Consider the following 10138-nt stretch of genomic DNA (forward strand, 5'->3'; position numbering starts at 1 on the left):
TGTTAAGCACATATTATGTATGCAAAAGAATGTTAATTCTAAGAATGATAATTCTAATGCAAAGCCTATGTTAGTCTTGAAGTTGTAAAAACTTTTTTTTTTGTGAAATGAGGTTGCGACCTTTTGCGACTGAGTCACTAGTTGACACAACCTTGATTTTGCATATGGAAGATAAAGCAAACGTACGATACCGACATGGATATGAGTCTCGCTTCATTGGGAGTCAGTTACATGCTATCTCATCGAAGTGCGCTTTCAAAATAAACCCCACTTCAATTAGGACTTTTAAGGGTTGTAATTTGGCTAGGTTCACGGTTTTCAGAAGACAAAGGATTTTTAGGCTCAAAATTATTTGTACCCATCCCCTTCGTGGTGTTCTCCATTCCTATATTCAGTTAACTCGACGCGAGTGTTCATCCCTCACAAGGAATTTGAAATGGTTGAGGAATCAATGAGGTTCTTTGGACATGGCGGTCGCTCACCTTTTATTCTTCTGATTCATTGTCACACGACTTTGTTCTTGCTTGGAAATTTCATCGTCCTTTTTTTTTCATGCTTCTTTTGTCATTTTTCTTTTCATCCTTTTCTTCTTATTATTTTTTGCCATTTCTTTTTTTTTTAACAAGTCGTGTGACCTCACATTATCTTTGATTCATTGGAGGTGATTGCGACCGCCTCACTCATTTGATTTGTTGAAGGATTACCATTGTGGTATCGTCATCTCTTGATCTTTCGATAAAATAAGGATAATCATTGCGGTTTTGTCATTCCTCAACTGTTTGAAGGATAACCATTGTTGTATCCTTAGATGCATACCCTTTTGGTGAGTTTTGAACACTCGATCAAGTTAAATGAACGCTACCCTGCCCCAAGGTTAAAATAAGGGTCTTTATGATTAAAAAAGAAACTCCTACTTCAAGGCTCAAAGGGGTTATCGAGGGTCTATCTCCCTTATATCTCCAGTGTTTAGGGATTTGAAACAATGCCTGTACATCCTCAGTAGGGTTTTTTATTCAAAAACACATGATTAGAGATTTTTGCGTTTTTTATTTTTCATCATTCTCCCTCAGCTTTTTGCCTAAGCAAACAATTAGTAAAGTTGGTATCGTAATGCCAAAACATTTTATGAGTGGAAACAAATGAGTTTCTTCAAGACAAACATAAACAATGTATTTTTATTCTCATTCAAAAATTAACAAGCTTTTACATGCTATAAATGCTTAAACAAACAATGAAATGTTGCGAATGAGAATGCAATGAAGAACTGAATGGCTGCCATTGTTGAGGAGACTTGACTCCGTCTGGACTTATTGATCTTGAATACTTTTTGCAGTTCCTTCCAAATACTTCAGATTACTTCAAAAGAAAACTCCAACGAAGTCACCCAAGAGTCGTAAACTTTTGCCTTGCTTTAGGGATTCGAGCAATGCGAGTGATGCAATGCTCAAGATAAGAGTATGTCTTGCTTATCCCTCGTGCGGGAGCCCCAAGCATAGTTGCTAGAATAGTAATTGCCATCATAAGTGGAAAGAATCTTGTATGGTCATCAAGCTCAGAAAAGCCATTTGTTGTAAGGAGAGCTCAAACACCAACTGAAATGCCAACCTCCACGGATACAACTGAGCACAAGAACCTTGAAAATGAGAGATGTTTCTACAGAACAATCTTGATTACCCTTTTCGAAAAAGATTCTGACAAAGTTGCACAAGGACTTGTGGTGTTTTTATTATTATCCTACCAACGAGTTTAAACAGGGAATTTGTTGATTTTGGAGATTTTCTGAAATCTGAGCTTTCACTCTAGCAAAGGAATTCCATTCACCCACATGTTTCCTCCTTGAAGGATTACATGCCTCTCATCAATCAACTGTTGTACTTTGGCTTTGAAAGCGTTGCAGTCCTCAGTTGAGTGCCCTACTGATCCAGCGTGATACCCACATTGCACATTAGGGTCATACCCAGGTGGAAACGGACGTGGTGGAGGCTTCAGAGATTTGGGAACCACCAATGAGCTTTGAACTAGATATGGCAGAAGTTTACTGTATGTCATAGGAATTTGGTCCAGAGGAGCATTTCTTCGTCCCAAATTACTTCTAGGTGGACACTGATTCATATGGCCTTGTTGATGTGGAACATATTGCTTTTGTGGCGAATACTGAATCGGTTGTGGTTGGATCATGTGGGGTTGTTGATGATTCAAATACTCAATCTGCTCAGGTGTTTTCCCCTTTTGACTTGGTTGTGAAACAATCAAAGACTGATAAAATGGAGAATTCGGAATCCAAGATAGTGTGTTGTGCTTCTGACTTGAAGTAGATCCGACATAGAAGTATGAATCAACCTTTTCTTCCGCCCCAGGTGGAACTCTATTTCCTTGAACACTCATACCCTTGGGGGTAAACAAAATCACTTTTGAGTCAATGAGATCTTGAATTTGATGCTTTAGCGCCCTACAATTCTCAATATCATGGCCAGGTGCCCCAGAATGGAACTCGCATCGAGCGTTGGCATCAAAATTGGGGGGAAGCTTTTCAGGCATGGATAAATCGCGTAGCTCAACCAACCGAAGTTCCAGCAAGCGGGGAAGTAACTGAGCATAAGGCATGGGGATCAGATCAAGAACCCTCTGAGGCATCTTAGGTTTTTTCCCACACATTTGGCCTCCTTGATTCATTCTAGGGACATGAACAGATTGACGTAGAGGTAATGGCACTTGAAGTTGAGGGAGATCTCCCTGAGGCATCCCATGAATGGAGAGAGATCCTATTGAAGAGAATGAGTCAACAATTTCTGTTGCAGCAGCAGGGACAACATCACCTTCTTTTCTTAGTACCGTCTTCAGAACTTCCATGACCAGGCTCAACTGAGTCTTCAACTGATTGTTTTCCTCTTTTAGTGCACCCTGATTATGGATCAAGTCTTGCATCTCCAACATAAGATGACCCATTTGTTCCCTCATCTCATCCATTTCCTCACGGAGTTGTTCCATAGTTGATCTTGGAGTTGTGGCAGTGAGAAGTCAAATCTGTTGTTGATCTTGAAATCTGAATAGGAAGGGTCCCATAAGTCTTTGAAAGAACCATGAAATGCATGATAGTATGAATGCATGTTCCATTTATGAGAGATCCTAAAGTCTTTTCATACACTTTTGTTCTTCTTTTTTTTCTCTTTTGGAATCTAAGCTTTATTTTGTATAGAGTATCTTTTCTTTATTTTTTTCGCTCTTCTATTTCCCTTTTTTTTTTTAAATATACTTTAGGATCCCCATAAATGAAGTGGATAGAACAATGATGTTATGCAATGCAACAACATGGGATCAAGGTCCATATAATCTTAGTAGCATATGTACAATCCTCTGAATGACTGATATAAAACCTCCTTGCAGGCCAAATGTCACAGGATCAAAGGTTCGACGCCTTTTTGAATACCAGAATATCAAGCACTATGAGAACAGACCAAATAAAGGTCCGACCTCAAATATGAAGAAGCAATGGTATGTAGGAGTCAAGGTTTCCTGTCCCACCCCAATCTCACGGGTATGTAGTCTAGACACGGACAAGTGGTCCCTAGTGGTCACTAGGGTCTACAGTTCCCATGGGGTACAAAGTGTTTGAGGCAACAAGCGTGCCAGACACAGTGTTCCATGAAAGAACCTCGCCCAGTTGTGGTACCCCATGTCAAGCTCGATCGTAGCAAGAGCCACAGGAGTCAACATGAGCATCCACGCTAATCCTATGTGTCACTGGCCTGGGTAGTGGGCCTTTTACCTCACAAAAACCCCCCACCTGCAAAACAAAGCAGAAAAATATGTGGCCCCCACGGGGACCCATAATATAGTCCAGATGCATGCGGAAAGTAAACATGATATGCAAGCAGGAAAATAAACATGATATGCAAACATATATACAAGATGTAAACATATAAACAAATAAATAAACACCCAATAAAAGAAACAACAAACAAAGGCTAGGATCGACTTGCTTAGGTATCCCCAGCAGAGTCGCCAGCTGTCGCACGCTCGCGAAAAATGAACAGAGTCGCCACCAATATATTTATCCCATAAGGGAAAGGAATATCAGAAAACCTAACAAAGAATAAGAACAAGGTCTTGCGACCAGAGATCAAGGTACGAGAGTCGGTTACGCAAGGGGAAGGTATTAGCACCCCTCGCGCCCATCGTACTCGATGGTATCCACCTATGTTTGTTTCTATCTAAAGGGTGTGTACTATGTCTGAACCTAAATGTGAATGAATGCAAAAGAAATACGGGGAAAAGAAGGAATTATTTACAAGTGTGCTCGTTCAAGCCCCGCGACTTGATGCCTACGTATCCTTTTCAGGAATCAGAGCGTCGTAGTTCGGCTCAAGATTTTCTGTTTGTTTTTGTGTTTTTTAGTTGGGAGGAGTTAACGCTCGTGCTCTTGCATAAGGGGACAGCCTAGGATGCAATGGAGCGGAGATAACAATGCCCTTAAGAAAAGAGAGAAGAGAGAGAGTTTGAGTGTTTCGAGGAAATCCCTAAAGCAAGGGAAGCTCGAGTTACTCATTGGTTTGTATTTTTTAAGAGTGGGAACTTACGCCCGAATGGTTCCCTAAAGCAAGGGAGATCCAAGCACTCGAATGATTCCCTAAAGCAAGGGAGATTCAAGCTTCCATTCCCTTTTTAATGATTTTCACTTTTTTATTAATGTTTTTAAGTGTTTTCTTTGTATTTTTTAAAGGGGATTTTATTTGAGTATTTATTAGATGTTTTATGTTGTAAAAGAACAAGAATGAAAAGGTGGGGGACTAGCCTAATCTCTAAGCCTAATTGTTGATTACTTCTAATAGAAATGAGGAAGAAGTTATTTAAGTTGATTAAAATCAACTTTAACAACTAGGGGTATTTTTGTCATTTCACAAGATATTGAAAATATTCACAAAAATAAAAGAAATAAAATCTAAACTATTCATGAAAATTATTCACAAGCAATTTCATTTTTATCATGTATTAGAAACTATTTTGGAGTATTAACAAAGAAAACAACTATTTATTTTTTATGAGTTATCAACCAATTAGAAATCAAGAAAAATACCAATTAAAATTCAATTAAAAGAAAACAAAAGTTCAAAAAGAAAAATTCTAATTGGATGCAAAAATGTTTTTTTGTCATTTTTTATTTGCATGGAAATCGAATTAATAAGCAAAAGGTAAAAAGGAAAACTATTTTTATTGTTTTTTATTAGCGGGGGGGCGAAAGTATTTTCATGTGAACTAGAAATCAGTTAAAGGTAAAACAGGGCCTAAAATGGGGGTGTGGGAATAGCAAGGCGTCCAGGCCTGGTCCAATAACGAGTGGTGCATTAGCAAAACAAAGGTGTAGCGTGGAAGAGAGGAGAAGGCCCAAAGGGGCGTGGCCCAACTAGCAAAACCAACCATTTCCATTCTTTTATTATTCCAGATTTTATTATGACTCAGCATGTGGTTTGCTTTCTTTGATTTTACTATATGTTTTTTTATTTGAATAAAACGTAACAGCAAAAGAAATATATGTGGAATGTGATATCAGTTGGGTCAAGTGTGTTTAAGTGAGATAAGACAAAAAATTGCATGGCCCAATCATACGCTGCCAACACATGATCTAATGATTTGGATATTAACAAAATAGGGATATTTGCATGGACAAGAAGCCACTAGGGTTGTGCCACGTATGCGGTCTGGAATGTCATCACAAAAATCAGTCCGGCGCCAGATATGCTCCGGTCATCTCCCTCGGCCGTGACAGCCGCCGGCACAAAAAAATTCGCCCAGAAAAACGAAGATTCACCACTACTCCACTCGGATTTTCGTGCTGAGCACGAATCCGGGCTCCGTTTTTGCTAAAACTCCCTCTAATCTCGAAACCGAGCACAAATACGAAGCCCTAATCTACCAAAACTTCCGTGAAATCACAAGCCATGGCATCGAGAAAATCCTTATGCCACGTAGAACTCGATTATGCAATTCAAACTCACAAAAAGCAATTATATCATACAAACCAGATCAAATTTTAAAGAGCTACGAATTAAAGGCATACACCATACATCAGAATGCTCTTATCATATCACTATCATGCTAAGAGAGTTTCTTAGGCTTACTTGCTCATATTTTGAATGGAGAAAGGTTAAAGAAGCTCCATGGATCTTGAAGTCCCGTGATGATGATGATGACGTGCGTTGATGAAGATTGATAGAGATGCTTGATGATGATGATGGATTCGTAAAGAGCTTGCTGATGATGATCGATTCAGATAAGAGTGGAGGTTGGAGAGGTCTGGGGCCGAGGATGAAGGTTGAAAGATGTTTGAGATTGTCGCTCAAGATGAGAGAGGAGATTGAAGTTGTGTTGTGAAGATGATAGACGGAGGTGGTTATGGTGGTTAGTGGTGGCCGGAGTTTGTTACATGGTAGTTAGGGAAACGGTTATGGTGGAGAGAGGAACGGTTAGGAATGAGAGAGGTGATTGGGAAGAAGAGAGAATGACGAGAGTGATGAGAGGAGAAAGGGAGAGTGAATGAAGAAAAATGAAGTGGAAGTGGATTTGTGAAAAGTGGAAGTGTGTGTTCATGGAGGGAGGTTGTGGCTGCTCCTATTTATATGGTTAGTGTGAGATGAATGGAGGTGATTTCTTGAATATGGGACTTGGAGCATAGGCTTGCAACGAGTTCTTTTAGTTTTTCTTGGTGTGGGACATGGCTTATGGTGTGGTTTTAAATGAATGAAGTGCTGCAACAAGTTCCTCTTCCTTTGCATGGATATGCATGGAGTTTTGGCAAGCAAACTGGCCCCATATACTCTCTTCATGCATAGATATCTCTTGCCATGGGTCATCAATGGACTTGTTCTTGGGCTCATTAAGAAGTGCACATGGAGTGGATGAGGTTTGATGTTGGGAGGATTGATAGACAAAGCCTATAACTCATTCAAAAGCTGCTGGCAAGATGATGAGATGCCCTTGAGTACTATCTGCGCGCATGCCTCATGCTTTTGGCGAAAGTGCAGTCTTGGTGGTGGAGTGACTTTGCAGCTTTGTAATTTGCTCCACACATGTCCAAAATTAATGATACTGGGCTCAATAGATAGAGGACATGGCAAAGAGTACCTCAATACCGAGCTCATGCAAAATGAAGACTTGTGGGGGAAGAAAAATGCCTTGAGATTTGGCACACCATGTGTTTGCTGAAATGCATGCGTGTGCCCTGGAAATCTGCCTTGGCTGCATGCAGGATTTGGTCAGTGTTGGGGCACAACTTTGGAAGCTTGCATCTCACTCAATATTTGTTCAATTGTCCCAATTCTTGTTTCAATGGATAGAGGAGATGGCAAAGAAGGGAATGATACCAAGTTTGCATTCATGGCACTTTTGTAGAGCTCTAAAATTGGCTTGAGATTTTAAATGCCACATGTTTGATGAAATGCCAGGTCATGACCTGGCCCATGACCTGAATTGTGACTTGGCTCAAATGACTTTCCAGCAACTTCAAACCATTTTAACTCTTCAACCAAGCTTCAAATGAAAAAGTTTTCAACTACAAAGTTGTTCTCCTCCATGAGAGGAACAACTTTGATGTTGGAAATTTCTTCAAAAAATGTCATTTGCCACGTGTAAACTAGGGCTGAAGTAGACTGCTCATCAAGATTTTAAGAGCCAAAATTTTTCTAAGTGTTGGAAATTTCCAATTTTGTCTTTTTGCTATTTTTGGCAACTTTTTGTCAAACTCCTGATTTTATCCATTCTTTGACTTTTCTTGACTGATTTTCCACCAAAAGTCCATATTTGAATAATTCTCCTGATTTTGACCCAAAAGTCAACTGTCCTGATTTTCCTGATTATTGATGGAATTCTTGATTAAATCTCCTCCAGTCAAATCCAGTCAAATGAGCACAGCCACATAGCCAGTATGAAAGCTTCTCACTCATAAAATCCCTCCCTGATTAAATGTTGACCAGAAAGTCAACTGGTTGACTTTGGTCAAAGAAACCCTGATTAAGAGGATCAGGTAACTTCTAAGCTTGTACATTCTTGCCAATGCTATGAACTAGATGAAAACCTTGATTTCAAGAGGTCTTGGGCAAGATGATGACACCCCACATTAGGCTTCAAGTCTCTCTTTCTGACCAAGGACCAATGATACAGATGCATGTAATGATATGACCTAGATGGATGTATGTTTATGAGTTGCAAGCCAGATGAATAGGGTAGGACAAATTTGGGGTATGACAGATTGGAATTTAAATTAAACACAAACTTCATAACATTCCTCTGTCCAAGAGACATCGATTGGTATAATTGGGAACATATTTGATGTCATTCTTGTGATTTTGGAAGACATAGTAAGTGTACAACTTCTATTGAAAAAAATAAAACCCTTCAATGACCTTAACACACTGAAAAATGACAACATGAATAACTTTTCAAAGGCTTGACATGAAATGATCTTTTTTTTTTCTTTCCATTTTTCTTCCTTCTACCTTACACGTGTCTAACACCAAAGAGGATTTGACTTGCAATGATATTGCATCATTTTTCGCATTTTCCTCTACCAAAGAAAAATGACAAGGACTTGTCAATTGAACTTGTACTTTATCACCTGCACCCTAAACCTCTAAATAGGGGATTCTATCATTTCTAATCACACATAGGTACGTATAAATATCTATCTACCCTTTTGCAAGTGGAAACATTTTTCGCACTTCTTCTTCCTCTTTCCCATCATCTTCATCATCTTTTTCTATGAAACCACACACTGCCACCATTGATGAGGTCACCGCTATAAAGACTCGATCTGAAATAAGGATTGGAAAAGTTCATACTCCACAAATCTGATCTTGATTCAACCACTCCCATACATTCAAGTACATTTGATTATTCAACATGACAATAACAATTGATCTCTTCGACCACCCAGACATCAAACATAAAAAATCCAATATCCAATTATATTTTTCACATGTTAGTGGTTTTATATCAAGAAAAGCTTTCACCTCCCTTTATCGAAATGTAAAGATGATCCCAATTACTGTAAAGATTTCACTTATCCAAGCATGAATAGGGATATCAGAACAAGTGTGCCAAACCTTATTCTTAAAGAAGAATAAGGAATAAGGACGGAAACCAAACATAGAGACAGAGAGAGGGAAAGAAAGAGAGAGAAAGAAAGAAAGTTAACTACAAAACATTTCTTCATTTTTCTTAAACTCATCCAAGCTCTCCCCATTTGAAGCACTCAAGATTATATAATCTCCACCTAACTTAGATAGCTTGAGATGTGAGAAACCAAATATGAAGAAATTATGCGTTGAACTAATTTTCTTATTTTCATATTTAACAACAACCACTATTTCGTTTATTATTTCCTTATTTTTCTACTATAAAAAGATTCTCATCCTTATTCATCATTTTAAAGAGAATGAAATTCATTTTTCTATTCTAACCTACTTTATATTTTTTATTCAGTACAATTATTATTTAAGTTAGTTTAATTAATACCCATTTTATTTTGTTATTATTTCTCTTATTTTTGTGTCACACAAGCATTAATGGTTCATAAATATTGGATTCCTCATCATTGAATGATCCACATAACTAATTATCCATTCTATTAACATCTTCATTATTAATCACTGTCGATTCTTGATCACCAGTCATATTTTCGTTAGAGAATCTTCGGCGATATGTTTCACTATCTTGATATACAACATTGACACTCCATTTTCCCAAATTTGTTCCATATTCATTACAATGTTCATACTTTTTCTCACACAAGCAGCAACTTTATGGCCATCCTAACCACAAAAAACATATTAGGTGCAAGCCCTCATACCCCAAGTTTAAAATTTATCCTCTAATCAAGGTTTGAGGAACAATATTCTTGTCCACGCCCATTTACAAAAATATTCTTGCAAACTAACCTTTAGAATATAACGATGATAAACGATCAACGATGATAAACGATCAACGCTAAACACATTATTTGCCCACCTTTTGCCAATGGTATGCCTTTGTAAACTTTCAAATAAAAAGATACAAAATAATTTTTTGAGCAATTAAGTAACAAAATTCTCTCATATTTTTAGTGCATTATACTAAGCAAGTTTCGAAAATAAATTTCAAGACACAT

This window comes from Vicia villosa, linkage group LG3 (genome assembly GCF_029867415.1).
Source record: "Vicia villosa cultivar HV-30 ecotype Madison, WI linkage group LG3, Vvil1.0, whole genome shotgun sequence".
Classification (NCBI taxonomy): domain Eukaryota; kingdom Viridiplantae; phylum Streptophyta; class Magnoliopsida; order Fabales; family Fabaceae; genus Vicia; species Vicia villosa.